This window comes from Rhinolophus sinicus, linkage group LG11 (genome assembly GCF_036562045.2).
Source record: "Rhinolophus sinicus isolate RSC01 linkage group LG11, ASM3656204v1, whole genome shotgun sequence".
Lineage (NCBI taxonomy): Eukaryota > Metazoa > Chordata > Mammalia > Chiroptera > Rhinolophidae > Rhinolophus > Rhinolophus sinicus.
The window spans coordinates 78,329,287-78,344,166 of NC_133760.1; the positions used below are offsets into that span (position 1 = coordinate 78,329,287).

Genomic DNA, 14,880 nt, shown 5'->3' on the forward strand with positions numbered 1-14,880 from the left:
CTAGCTATGAGCTACTATCCATTACTAAGTTGTTAGGAAGATTTATGATTCACTTTTTCTTTTTATAGATTTAAACACAATGAAGACAAGTGTTGAGAGCCTTTTAGATTCTGCAGGCCTTAGTTTCTCCTTTAAAAATTTAGGGGATTTAATCAGAATCTTTAAATTCCTTTAGAACAGATGTTTCTAATCTGATCTTTCAATGGCAATGTAGTATCTCTTTTCTCACAAATCTCTTCTTCTGAAAATTGTTCAAATATAAAAAATGTTTTAATATTAATGTGCAAGTATTCTTACTACCTTAAACAGTCATATTTATCTCTAAATTACTTTTAAATATTCTTAAAACATCTAACTTTTAAGACACCAACACAAACATCTTTCTTCAAATTCTTTGGTATAACACAAAAGGAACGCTACTTCATTAAATTTCTCTCACAGCCACGCTGGGAGGGCCATACCATAAGACACAGCCTTCCTATTTACTGGCTACCACTGAGCCCTACAAGGGTCAGAGCATAATATTTGTACATAGAACTTCCATTCTTTTATTTTTGTGCAGCTTAGAAGGTTTTTAGGGGAAAACTGACTTAAAACTTGATCCCCAAACATTAAATGGTGAAAAACTGTTCAAAGCATATGGAAGCCTTCATTAAAATTTAAAGATTGTAGAATGTAGGATTGTAAGAATGTAATTGAGTGTAATTGTAAAATTGAAGACTATAACCTTTAAACTGCAAAATTTATGTATATAAATGAACAAATAAACACATTTGTACATTTTAGTAGTGGAATTATGGATGATCTTAAAATATATTGTTAAATATAGATCACTGTTTCATTGTTTTAAAAGTAAATATACGATGTAACATGCATAACTTGAACATTGATTTCTAGTGTTCTATAAGAATATGACTGACGGATGAATGAGTAAATGGATGGAGGATAGATGGATACATGTTTTATTGTGGTCTGAAAGTCTTGCCTTTGCTACATGGAGATAAAACTTAGCTTTCAGGCTCATTGTTGAGCTAGCAACAAGCAGGACTCATTTCCTTTACTTCTGCTGATATAAAAATTGTACTTTCAAGCTTGTCATAATTTTCTCTTGAGTAAGAACTGAAGTCACCTCACCAATGACTTATCCATATTGTGTTGAAAACGATTCAAAAACAATTGTGTGGTGTGGGGACAGAGCCCCAGAAAGTAGTTTATAGGCTCTCGGCCTCACGTGGAAGGGTGCTGGCTCGGGTGGTGAATGGCCGTCGGCTGTGGCTGATTGGCTGTCGGCTGTGGCCGGTTAGCCGATTAGCCGCTGGTATAACTGCTGCGGCTACGAAGGAGAGCCGAGGATTGCCGAGGAGCCGAGCAGAGCCGAAGAGAGCAGAAAAGAGGAACAGAGGAGAGAGTGGAGAAGAGTCGTCGGTTGGTCGGTTGGCGGAAAGGCGGACGGCAGGTCACGTGTCCGGTGGGCCCAGCCTCCAGTGAGACCATAGTGGTATGACTCCCCTACCTATGGCTCCGTGGGTGTTCCTTTTCGGCCTCACCATATCCTGCGTTCTTGTGTGGGGAGCGGGAGCAGAGAGCCCGCAGGCCACCCCACCTGAAAGATGGCACGGCGAGAAGGCCTCCGCGCACGATAAATGGCGCAGCGAGCAGGGTCCCCCGCATGACATGTGGGAAACAGAAGACGAGAGCAAACCAAGACATACCAGTTTAAAGAAATACCAGAGTATATGAGATTGATGGGTGAGGAGGCTCAAGCAATGACATTATGTGGCAAGAGTAGATACAAACAGCAGAGGGAGGACTGGTTGTTGATAACTGCACAGATTTTAAAATTACCTGAAATTTTAATTGTAAAGATTTATGAACAGTGAGGTCTACAGTGGTTTACAGTAAATCCCTTGGTAAAAATTCCCTAAACGATGACTAAATCTTATATATTGTTACTGATCACCTGCTCTTTTCTAGGATTTTCAGTTGGGTTAAAAGTGTAAGCTTTAGTTTATTTAAAATCAATACAAATAAATCAGAGTCTGAGTTTAGCTATAAGTGGTTTACAGTGAGAATACCTCTGGAAAAGACAGGGCATTTGTTATGCTACATATATAGAGACTTTATATAGGTCCATTATTAAGCCACAGAAAAGTATTCTTTTTGCTTCATTTTGTTGCTGTGTGTAGCCTTTCGATGAAAATTTGTGTTCATCTAACATGCGAGTGTAATTAGCTGAAATAAGAGACCAGTCACCAACGGTACAGACTGAGTATTCTCTAAGCCATTCTGAGAAGCCCTTGTCATATTCTTCGGGCTTTACGTGCATTTGGTAACTGAGACGCGAACCTCCTGTTCCGACACTGGGGGCCCCACCCTTGTACAGACGGCAGTGGGTGGCGCTGCCGTTGGGCGTCACGGTCACGCGTGCTCGCGCTCAGTCTCGGCTCAGGAAGAGGACGTGTGCACCGGCTTGTGCTTTTAAGGCGTTCATCAGAGAGAAGTTTACTTTTCTAAAAGGTGGGGACTATATAAAGGATCTATGGCCCTTCAAGCAGAACTCAGCAGGTCTGGCCGTCACGCGGACAGGGCTGTGGATGTGGCTTCAGCGGCTCGTGTCACGTTAACCCAGAAGCGACCGCGGTGGCGGTTTTGGTGTTTAGGAGACATTTCAATGTATGCAAGGGAGGGCTCCCGTTTTGGCAGAAGATTTGGAAGGGGGGAGGGTGATAAAACTGTCTGCATTTATTTGGGGTGCAGAGGAGAGGCATTTCTTTATGAGAAGCTTTTTAATGTCGGGGTCTAACTTGCATTCAAGAAGAGTTCAAGTTTAACTAAACCCCAAACTGGACTTTTGAGTCTACCCCAGTTTACTTGTTTCACACAAGACGTTAGAAGGAGCCAGGTCCTACTAAGCAGACCTCCGAGCCTTCCCACCGCGGCCACTATGGCTCCGCGCAGGCGCCCTCACTGATACTCTGGCACGAGGTGTGGGGAGAGAATCTCTTGGCTATGCTTACATCACCTAATGGGATCTGTATTTACGTTACTGAATCTAAAGGCAGGAATTAGACTTTTGTTTTGCAAAATAGTGTCCATCTAGTCAAAAGCTGAGAAGAAATCTTTTCAGATTCTATATGAGGTTTGAATTACTCAAATGTAAAAATAATTTACATGTATTCACTGTAAATAAAACTTGGAAAGCTAGTGTCTTAATCAAACCAAGCTTAGGTTTTCTGGGCTTCATATGAAGATTAATGATAATATAAATATGAAACACCTAGTAAAATGTCTGGCAAGAAAGGAATGAGTTTTCTCTATTTACCTAGCTATTTTCTTCCCGTTCTACTACCAAATGTTGAGAGTCTCTGTGGAGGCTTACATGACTTCTTTCCCTCTATACATACACACACAAACACATTTCATTCGTATCTCAGAGCCATTTGCAATTTAGGAGAGAGCATGAGAACTTAGAGAATTAGAAAAAGGAAAACCTTATGTAAGCATAACTTGATAAGAAGTAAATTTAAAAGTCCAAGTATATATCTATGAGTGGCATAGTATAATAGTACCATTTCAAACTCCCACTTTAAATACTGTGTTTCCCTGAAAATAAGACCTTACCAGAAAAATAAGCCCTAGCATGATTTTTCAGGAGGACATATTCTGAACATAAGCCCAAATGTGTCTTTCAGAGCAAAAATTAATATAAGACCCGGTCTTATTTTGGGGGAAACACAGTAGTTTGTAAAACAAGGCAGAAAAGATTCTCTGTTTTACAAATTTAGCCTAAATTAAAATACAACATCTGAAATTATTCACTGTTATTAAATATACTTACACATTTTTTTTGGTCAAATTCTTTTATTTTTTCAACTTTATCAGTTTAAGGGGCTTCATCTGTCTTCACACTCCATGCATGTAGCATAAAGAAGCCAGACTCCAGGTCTCAATAGGCCTGGATACTCATGAACTCTTTCAGCAAATCATATGCCAAAGGCTAGGACAGTTGCTGGGTAGTGCCCAAATTAGCAAACCCCTTCAGCCCTAGAGCAGGACATGGCTTTGGCATGTGATAGGCTAGTCTACAAGCTAGAATAAATAAGGAAAGGAGCAACCGATTTTTGTAGGACCACAGTAGAAGCAATAATACATTCGAGTGGGAAATAAGAAGGGGTGATGGAGAAAATTTTTATGAGGAGGGTACCATTGATAAGGACCTTAAAATATATATGAGTGAGTCCCAGGTATAAAACAAGTAAGTCTTGAGGATGTAATATACAGCATAGGAAATATAGTCAATATTGTGATATGGTCTCAGATGGTTGCTGGACTTACCATGGTGATCACTTCTTTAGCATAAGGAATATAATCAATAATGTGGTAATAACTCTGTATAGTACCAGGTGGGTACTGTTGCATTACTATGATGCACACCTGAAACTAATATAATATTGGATTTTAGCTATATTTTAATAAAAATCTTTAAAAAATAAAATAAATATGAGTGAGATTTTTGAAAAACAGAAAAAATACAAGAGTAAAGAAGGGTAGTCTGGACTTAGAAACAAAAATAACAAAGACAGAGAGATATAAAGTATGCATTGGTTTGATTAGCTAATGCAGAGTGTGATGCTGTGGTGGGATATGACACCTGAAAGGTAGTCTGAGGACAGAACAATGGGGAGCTGATGGGGGACAGAAAACAAACACAAATATTTTGTATTCTCTAAATACAAAATATCTCATCACCCAAAGACAGTCAATCACTAAGTTAGTCTTTCATGCTGAATGAGAAAACAATTTTTAATTATTTATTAATTTGTATTGGCTAAAGTGCCACATAAGATCCCGTACTAGAAACTATGGGGATATGCTGCTGAACAGGGAATTAGCCCTGCTTTAATAAACTTAATGTGTATTGGAGCAGACGGACAAGGCAGAAGAGAATAAAGTGCTATAACAAGTACAAATGTAATTATGCAGGAGAGTAAGTGGTTAATTTGAACAGGATGGGCACAAGAACAAGGGAAAGCTTCAAAAAATAAATCATACTTAAGCCAAACCTTGAACAAAAACTGTTTTTGATAATTAAAGAAAGAAAAGAGGAGGACATCCACAGAGTGATAGAAGAGCATGCTAAAGGCACAGGAATAGTGACATTTGGTCTAGTTTAAGATAAACCAGAACACAGCGACCTCTCCCATCAAGGGAGGGACAAAAATGGGGAGGGCTGGATCGTACAGGATGAACTGGAAGCTTGACTGGATTTGTACATTGGGGAAAGAGAGTAAATGCTCTATGTGTCATGAAAAAATATTCTACAAGCTGTGTAAAGCCATTGGAAGGCATGAGAGGAAAACTGCCATAACTGGACTGATCCAATAACAAGAAACCTCTGGCAGCAATATGAAGAACAAACAGAGATTCATTCATTCATCCATCCATCCATCCAATAAGTAGAAAGCAACCATCTACTATGTGCCAAGAATTGGTCCAAGTTGTTAATATAATGAACAAACAAAATAGTCTCCAATCTCAAAGACAGACATTAATCAAATGACCACACAAATGATGTGTAACCAGAAACAGTGATACGATCGTTACAAGGGGACTTCATTTGGGTAGAGTAGGAAGGGATGCATTACTTTTAATCTGAAAGATGGGCACGAATTATTCTGGTATATGCTCCAGTGTATTTGGGAGGATGGCTGTGGGGAACAGGAAGAAAGCATTCCCAGCAGAAAGAAGAGCTTATACCAGAAAGAATGATACAAGAATGAAAGTGTAGGGCAAATTGGAGCCAAAAGAGCAAGGAGCTGAGATTAAAGAGAGAGGCCATGCATAGAGCCAGAGAGAACTTTGTGTATGTTTGTTTCTAACATTTAAAAAAAGGTGCTGAAAATTTACTTTATCTGTAAGGCAGGTCATGACATCGTCCCTATAATCAACATTGTGTGGAAATTCTCTACATTTTAACTACAAACTCCTCAAAGCTAAAGCTTATCTACAGTAAATTCATACTCCCTAATATTAATAGGAATAGTGTGCAACTGTTAGATGTGTGATATGATCAGGAGAGCAAATTCTAAATACCTGCTTTCCAAACAGAAAAGGCTTGAATAGCTTCATGTTTTAGTAACTCAAAGTGTCAGATAACTAATGGCCATAATATCTTTCACATCACAATTACTTTCATTTCATTATTTTAATACCCTTGATATTTCATAAAATTATTGCATGTCTGAAACCTTTTCCTTTGACATATTATGGCAAAGAGAAAGAAAGAAAGATCAGCGCTATCCCAGGTTCACACTTTTGAGATCTTTACTGCATCCTAATCAGCAAAACATCTGTTTCCTTTTTTTAACCACAATTTCATCAACAAGCCAATTTGTAAAATTAAGTTGAGATTAATGTCTTATGTTAAAGAAAGAGCTTGAACTTTCCAGTCATGGATGTTTCCTTCTCCATGCATCCCAACTAAAAGATAAACTTTTTCGTTTGGTTTTTAAATATCTTTCTAAACTGACCACTATGTGGAGGTCACCAGCAGTGAGCTCTGTGGTGACCACAGAGTCAAGAATAGGAAAGTCCAGAAAGCACTGCATTGGGAAAGACATTTTTCCTTTCTTGTTTTTCAGCTGGTCAGCTTTGCTCTTTTAATCTAATATATTCTGCTGGAATACTGCATATGACATAGTATATTCTGTCAGAGTGACCTTTTTTCCTTTTGAAAACTTGACTGATAGCTTCATATATATATATATATATATTTATATATTTCAATATATATATATATATTTGCTTATAAAGGCAACTATGAAAGAAGGAAGATGTAGGGACAGCTCTGATCGCTGAAGCCTTACATACAGGACATTTGAGTCTGTGGCCAGGGAATCCAAGAGGCAGAGTGGAACAGAGCAGGTCACAGGGCATGAGAGTGCCAGAGGGAGGAGATACAAAGAGAAGGTAATTTCAGGTTCCTAAGAGAGGACAACTGAACACTGGGATGGGTAACAGCTTTATTGAGAACTCTTATGTGTAAAATACAAAAGCAAAAAGAACTGTCCTCAAAATATTTAGTCTTTGTTTACTATATTATTTCATTAAGTCAAATATTTATTGAGCATTTATTCCGTCTCAGATTTTATGTTTACTGATGAGAACTGAAAGGTGAATAAAAAGCACACAGTAGTTTGAAAAGGACAGAAATATTAAAACGTTAATTTTAATACAGCATAAAATGTATTCATAGAATTTTTGTGGGAGAAAGCAGGAATGACACCTAACATGGTTAGGAAGAATTGCTTGTAATTCTTTCTGAAAGAGAGAATGCTCGAGATTTAAATATAATGTGGGTTTATGCCAGGTAGGGGATGGCATGAAAAAAGACAGGCACTACTGCAAAGAGCAATATGTACTGTGGTGAACTATAAACAGGATGCTGGAGATTAAGTTCTGAGTCAGGGAGTGGGAAGAAACCAGTCTGCTGAGTAACTTGGTGTCAGAGCAATACAGGATGCCATGTCACATAGCCTGAATCTTACTCTGAAGTTAATAGTGAACACTTGAAGGTCTTCTTAAGCAAGGAAGTGACATGGCCATAACTGCATTTTATATATACATAAATTGGAGAAGGCCAATAAGAGAAGCAGAGGGTCCAGTTATGAAACTACAACTATCCAGGTGAGACATGATGAAGGTTCAAACTGGTGGAATGGGGGCACCTACAAACCAGAATTCAGTGCTGGATTGGACGGGTGTGGGAAATCATTAGACTAACTGTGTAATCAAAGATGACCCCTTGGGTTTTTAAATCTCAGAGGATTTTAGAGAGAAACAATTTAGGGGAAGGGTAATGTGTTTTTATTTTGTATAGGTGGTCCATTTAAAGTGCTTAATGCAGGATAGCCCATAAACAACTATAATTAAATGAGGGTGAATCTTTGGGGTGAGATCACAGCTTGGAAATAGAAAAGTTTGGGTCACTGACTTACGTATACGTGGTAGCTGAAATTTTGGGATGCAAGAAACCACCTGTGTATACACCCAAATTACAGAAAAGCAGTAGACTGAAGGCAGTGCCCTGGGGGAGAAGCAGCATTTAATAAATGGGCATAAAAAGAGGAACCACTACAGAGACAGAAAACAAACATCCGGAGGTATATGAAGAACACCAGGTGCTGAAAGGGTTCTGAAAGCCAAGAGTGGATAGATCCAAGAAGGGCCTCCAACACAGACCCACTCCAAAAGTTAATGCTTTCCAGTACCTTACTGTTATTTTTTTTTAATGACAATGTTAATAATAAGCAAATACATTTTGTTCACAAATTCCTTTAGAATCTTGTAATTTTTCATTTCTTTATTTGCATCCCACTATGTGCTATCAAGGGGCATGAGATATAACTACCCATTTGCAACAATAGAGCAAGTAAAAAACAACAAGGAAGGTGGTGAGGAGGAGGATGGTATAAATAAGAGCTTTAACCCTCTCCAAATTATATGTGGAAAGTAAACCAGATTTTGACTTTGTTCCCCTTATTTCAGGTTTGATTATTCAGTTTGTGGCTATCCCAACTTTTCACTTTTCTTCCTTTTTGATGCTTACTCTTAAGCAATTTTGGAATTTGTTGGCACTTCTTTAGGGACAAGTGGAGAATAGAAAATAAATGCAATTCAAGCAATATACTTATGTAAATGGTGCTTATATTTTTATATGAAAACTCTAAGCCAGATATTCAAAATGAGTATCACGTTTGTTTTGACTGCCAACCCAAAGCAGACCACCACCACCACTCCTTCTAGGAGCAGCCAAGCATAACATGAAACATAAGCAACCAAAAAACCACACACAAAACAAATCCTAAGGAATGTATGCAGAAGCTAAATAAACAGTGGAGGTCACCAAACACATGCACTGTCAGGAAAGGGAGAATGAGATCTATGGAAAAAGAGAAACCACCTGCCAATTTCAAATCCTTCCATGCCAGGACTGACTGCAGAGAGAGTACTTGCCAATACTAGTCAGTCCCCACCAGACTCCATGCTCTTGGAACATTAGCAATAATAATCTCAAATTTCATGTAGTGCAGAGCTTAGCACACAGGTGTTATCACAATTTCAATTTTGAAAGCATCCTGTCCTATTTAGAAAAGAGTGAGCTGTTTGTGATGTTTAGAATTTGGAAAAAGCAAAAAGAAATGGTAAGCTTGAGTCTTAACACAATTCACGTCAAATAGCTCTATTGCTTTTGTTGAATTACTTCTGAAATCTTCAATAACTCATTATCTGGCAACTATCTCTACAATAGGGAAAGAAGTAAGAATCTGACTGATATTTTAAAGGACTTTCAACATATATGTTTCATCTTAAGATTTTTCAGTGTTGCCTGAAATTTAGACACCCAAGGCGGGGCCCAAGACTGAACCCATCTACTACAGCAAGACCAGCATCAGGGAAGCTCTAGGGCATGCTGGTAGAAGTTTTAGCTGAGAAGGCAAAACACCAAAGTTTAAAGATTTACAAGACTCTCCGATAACGGTTCAGGCCAGGTCTGAAGAACCAAGCTGAGGTGACATAAGGTCGTGACAATATGTCGGTATAGCAGCAGAAGATCTGGGAGGCCATTAATACTTAGACATCTGAGCAAAGAGGAATTGTGCTTAGAAGACTGTTGAGCCATGACAGTCTTGAAGCTACTTACCTGACCGAGTCCAGGAGACTGAAGTCTGCAGTGGAAAGTCAGTCATGAGAATAGAGGCAAGAGCAAGCAATGGCCCAAGAGATTGCCAGGGGACAAACTTCCAGGATAATTCAGGAAACAGGTCTATAGCAAAATTCTAGGTACATAAACTGAGCACATGTAATGAATTTAGGTTTGGGAACCACTGAGAGTCACTTTATCAGAATGGAATTCAAGCAGGAGGTGAGCCGAGACCTAGGAATGACACTGATACACTAGAAATTAAGTCCTAGACCAGACTGAGGTTGCAATAAATATGATTTACATGTGATTAGTGATTCTAAAAGTTAACGTTTCCTGGGTAGCAGCCTATCAGGGAGGCTTCTTACTCAGGCTTAGCAGTAGGTCACAACAGATGGGAGAGAAGTAGTCATGAAGGAGAAGCCTCAGTACCTTATTCTTCCAATACTGCCAGTAGGTCGGGTGCCATCAAGGCTCAGCCATGAGAAACTGAGCAGACAGAGGGGTGGGCCAGCAACTAAAGTGACAACACCCCACCTCCCCAATGCACTAACCATCTTCGAGACTTTGCTATGGATACTTGAATCTAAGGTTGTACAGAGCTGTGCAGTCAGACAGTCTAGCCATCTTTGTGTCACTTGAAACTGCTCCACAAGTATCTCCATTAATCAGACATTCAAGTCTGTTGGAACACCAAAAGTGATAAAGACCCCACTCTTTCCGAGGTAGTCTTCTCACGCTATGCAATGTTCTGTTAAAATACTCTTTTTTGAACTGAGCTCAAATCTCTCTTTGAGTCTTACACCTCACCAGTCCTCATTCTATCCCTTAGAATCAAATAAGACAGGCGAATCACTTACCAGGCTACTTTCCATCCTGGTCACTGTCACGTGAATGCCTTCTAATTTGTCTAAACCCCTTTAAAACTTGTTAATTAGACATGAAACTCTGATGTAGTGAGCAGAGGTTAGGATGGAACTGGTGATTCTATTATCCTTGATTTAATAATTGTAAAAAGAAAGCTTAACAAAAAAAGGAATTAGGTTGTCTTCCTGGCCATGTGATTTTGACAATTTAACTACACCAACTATAACTTCTACATCTTTTAAGACAGTACCCATATACTGTGGAATAGATGGGGCTTATTTTTGAAACTAATATAGGTTAACTATTGAAATTTGGGGAATATAGAAAATAATTAAGAAAATTTAAGTAATGTATAGTTCTACCAGGAAGATGATTATTTAAAAAGTGGCATAGGAGAGCTAACACTTATGACAAGGAGAATGGAAGAAAGCAAACAGGTTTTAGAACAATGCAGAACTGGGGGACGGGGGGAGGTGAGGAGCTGACTACAAAGGGGCGTAAGGAAATTTGGGGGGATAGAACCGTTCTAAAACTTGATTGAACAGTTTCTGATGTGTCAAAACTCACAGACCTGCACAGCAAAAAGATAAATTTTACTGTTAATCACACCTCAATTGAAAAACAATAATAATAATAATAATAATCACTAAGAAAATACATGCATTGTGGTCCCGATGTTTTAGAAAAAAGTTATATCTAAAAGTGTTAACAGTTGTTATTTCCAGGCAGTATACTATGGATTTACTGAAAGATGTCCCATTAGAAATGAGCACTTCTCCTGGAAGGTCCTAGATAATCAAGGCTGTGAAGACCATGACAACATCGATCATATAGATGCAGAAACGTGCAGAAAACCACTGGAAATTCAAAGGGAATCAGTCAACTAGAGGTAAGAACAAAACAGAAAAAAAAGAGATGTATATATGTTTCTGGGTGGAAAGGGAGAGTTTTCCATTCATAGTGTAGCACATGAATATTTTTATTCTTCTTGAATTGGCTCTTTTGGAAAAGAGGTTGTTCCTCACTAATCAAAACCACTGATAAAAACATTGAGAGAGAAAAAAGGGCTAATGACAATTCTTTGTCACACAAGTGGAGCCCACCCTTCAACTAATCAGTCCTTTTTGGGGTTGGGGTTCAACTAATTATGACCCACCCAACTGCACTATCATCTAGTCTCTATTCCTTGATCTTATTTGGGCTATTACGGGAAACCTTGTCAAATGCTTCGATAAAAGGCATCTAGCACAGTTTTCTTTTTCCCTGTCAAAAAAGACAATGCAATTAGTTGGACAAGAGTTTTTCTCTGTGAATTGGTTGCTTCCAGGGATGGCTGCTTGCCTGTTTAGAACTCATAAATCATCCCTTTAATAATTTGTTCTCCTCACAATTTTACAGCTTTGAGAACTCACCTACCTTTCTCTGTCTCTTTTTCTCTCTCCTCTCCCTCCCCTGCCTCTTCAAATGGGAATCTCCATATCCATCCACCCTTTGGACAATTCTTTGCACAAATTTTCCACTCTCCACACTTACTAAAAAGGTCTAGACTGCAGTTCACAAACAATGTTTCCAAATTTTATCAACTTACAGAAGGATAAAAATTTGTTCACATCGGGAGCAAGGAGCTGCTTTTTAACAATCCTTTCCCTAATGTGAATTCGAATTCCTTTTTAATGGTGTGTGTTTAGTACTTTTCAATCCAAAATTTATTCTTCTTCATAAAAAAATGTATAGTCAAAATAGAGGCTCGATAAGTTGTTAGTCTTTCTTAGTAACGGGTTAAGTCTCAAGCGGCAGATTTATCAGTTCCTTGTTCTTTCTTCTTACTCTGAACATCAGGACATTTGTACTGAAACTGTATTTGCAGCATGCATCCTGGATTTTTACTCAGACTTCACGTTCACGGCTGTGAGGTGGTCTGTGGGAGAACCTTAGTGAGATCCTGGGAAGGGGCTTGTCTGCAACAGGCCACCGTAGTCGCCAGCAGTGACTGTGTTACACGTTCTGTTTGTCTTTTCACTCCATGCTTGCTTAAAAAATGTCAATCAGTAAAATTTTCAATGAAATGAGTGCAAATAAACTGAGTATAGTGAGTAAGTCACATATTTCTATTTTAAATGTTTCATCACTTATAATTAAATACAGTTTATAATGTTCTAAATCTGCACTGTCCAGCACAGCAGCCCCTAGCCATGTGCATCTGTTTAAATGTAACTTCCTTAACATTAAGCACATTCAGTTCCTCAGGGGCCCAGCCACTGCCAAGGGTGCAGTAGCCCCATGTGGTTGGTGCGGGTGTGCTGGCAGCATGGCACACAACCTCCTGTCATCACAGAAAGGTCTATCAGAAAGCACGGATCCAGACATTCGAAATGTGACACCGCCTTGGCTTTAATCAAATAGTTTGTGCTTAGGAAACTTTTACATGTGCTAGTCACCGATCTAGGAGGAGATGATATTAAGAACAATGCATGTATTGCATCTTGCATGGACTACTTGTGAGTTATAATTGAATGTATTGATTTATTCTCATATCAATTGATTTCAAAAAGACAACTAATAAGTGCAAATAGATGAGAACACTTCAGATCACAGGGCCCAGTGATAATGGCTAATCTAAATTCCCAAGATATTTACTGCAAAGTCTCCTCAGGTAGTGCATTTTAGTAGTAGTTGGCAATCGGTTACTATGACTGATAAAGTTATAGTAATAAAAAGGGAATGCTTATGTCTAATTTCAACTCAAAAGGAAACTATTGGCTCAAGGCTTAGGATGTAAATGTAAGAAGATATGCTGAAATAGGTTCCAGCACGAATTCTTCTTCTGTCTTCCAGTGTTTGTTCGCTTAGACTATCCTGACATGCACAAATAGAAACCACAGCTAACCTCTGAGTAGCTGGTGACTTTTTTTTTCTGAGGTGGAAACTGTTTTTAATAGAGCTGGGAAGAATGTAAAGGTAACTGGCTGAAATAATATTAATAAAATGAAGGGAGAAAGTTACAAGATTTTAAAAAGGGGACTGAGGGAAAATATCTAACATAGTGACATGCAGTAATGCTGAATAATTTAAAAGGAAGGGAAAGGAGGTAAGAAGGAATTAGGAAAGAAAAAAAAAGAAAAAAAGGAAGGAAAAGATGGACGAAATGGAAGATGGTAAAGTCACAGGATAATGTCACATGAGAGTTTAAAAGTTGAAAAAGAAACCTAGTTAGATAGATACACAAAACCAGAGCAACTCATAAGACATGATACAAATCACTATAAAGCAAATTTCCTAAAGTTTGAATTTTATTTATGGTATAAACACACATAGGCAAATATTAATCTTGATTCTCAGCCGAAAACTAAAAATACAGAAATGAAGAGAAGATTCCACCTCAGAAAGGTAACACAAACAAGCAGGACACAAGCGTGGACAAATAATAACTATGTCAGAAACAAGGGCTAGCGATGGTGAAGTAATGACCCACACATTAAAATGAAAAGTATAATGGTTCATATACTATGACAAAGCAAACCTTCACTGTGATCAGACAATCCAAAGGCCATTGTCTTCAGAGGCCAAATATAAATATGCAGTGGAAACAGAGAAATCAAAAGTTTAAAACATTCAAAGTAAATAAAAGAAAAATCTATTTTGTTTGTGTTTTAAGGCAAATTCAGACTGATGAAATCATTAAGAAAAGCACCATTTTCAAAAGCCAAATACAGGTATGATTATACATTGGTGTTTGCTGGGAACCTACGTAATCGCGGGGGAACTTTCAGACCTTTAGCAAAAACAAAGTGGTAGAGGAGGATTTTTTGTTTTCTAGCCTTTTTCTCTCTCCCCACATCCAACACAACTGAAATCAGATGACACATTCCCATAAATAACTGCAGTGTATTAAGACAGATTCAAGGAAGGAGGGTGGTGAGGGTTGGAGTAATGGAATACAAATCAAAATCTCCGGGGTAAAAACTAATTCCAAAGCACCCTCTTTCACCCTCCCACACTCTACTCTTATCAAGATTCTGGAACTATAATAAAGCCATTTTCTTATCTCTTTGATACAGTTTTTGACTGCCACTGAAGCTATTTCATTTGTACAAATCATTTGCTTTCTTTTCATTTATAAGGGAACTAGGGAAGAAAAGGAAGGAAACAATACTTAACACTTAATGTAGGTAACTGGTATTTGTCATAGCTTATGAAAATCATCTAGTTCAAAATTCTCACTTAAACAAATCTGAAGACATTGAGGCCAAAAAAAGAGTATACGATTGTCCCAACACTACATAATTAGTGTATGAAAAAGTCTGTATCTA

General features: G+C 38.2%; 1 protein-coding gene across 16 annotated transcripts in view; it reads right to left on the reverse strand.

Annotated features, from left to right (window-relative positions):
- The window catches only part of FOXP2 (forkhead box P2), a 610,938-nt gene that overhangs the window by 209,610 nt on the left and 386,448 nt on the right, over positions 1 to 14,880 (reverse strand). The window lies entirely within an intron of this gene.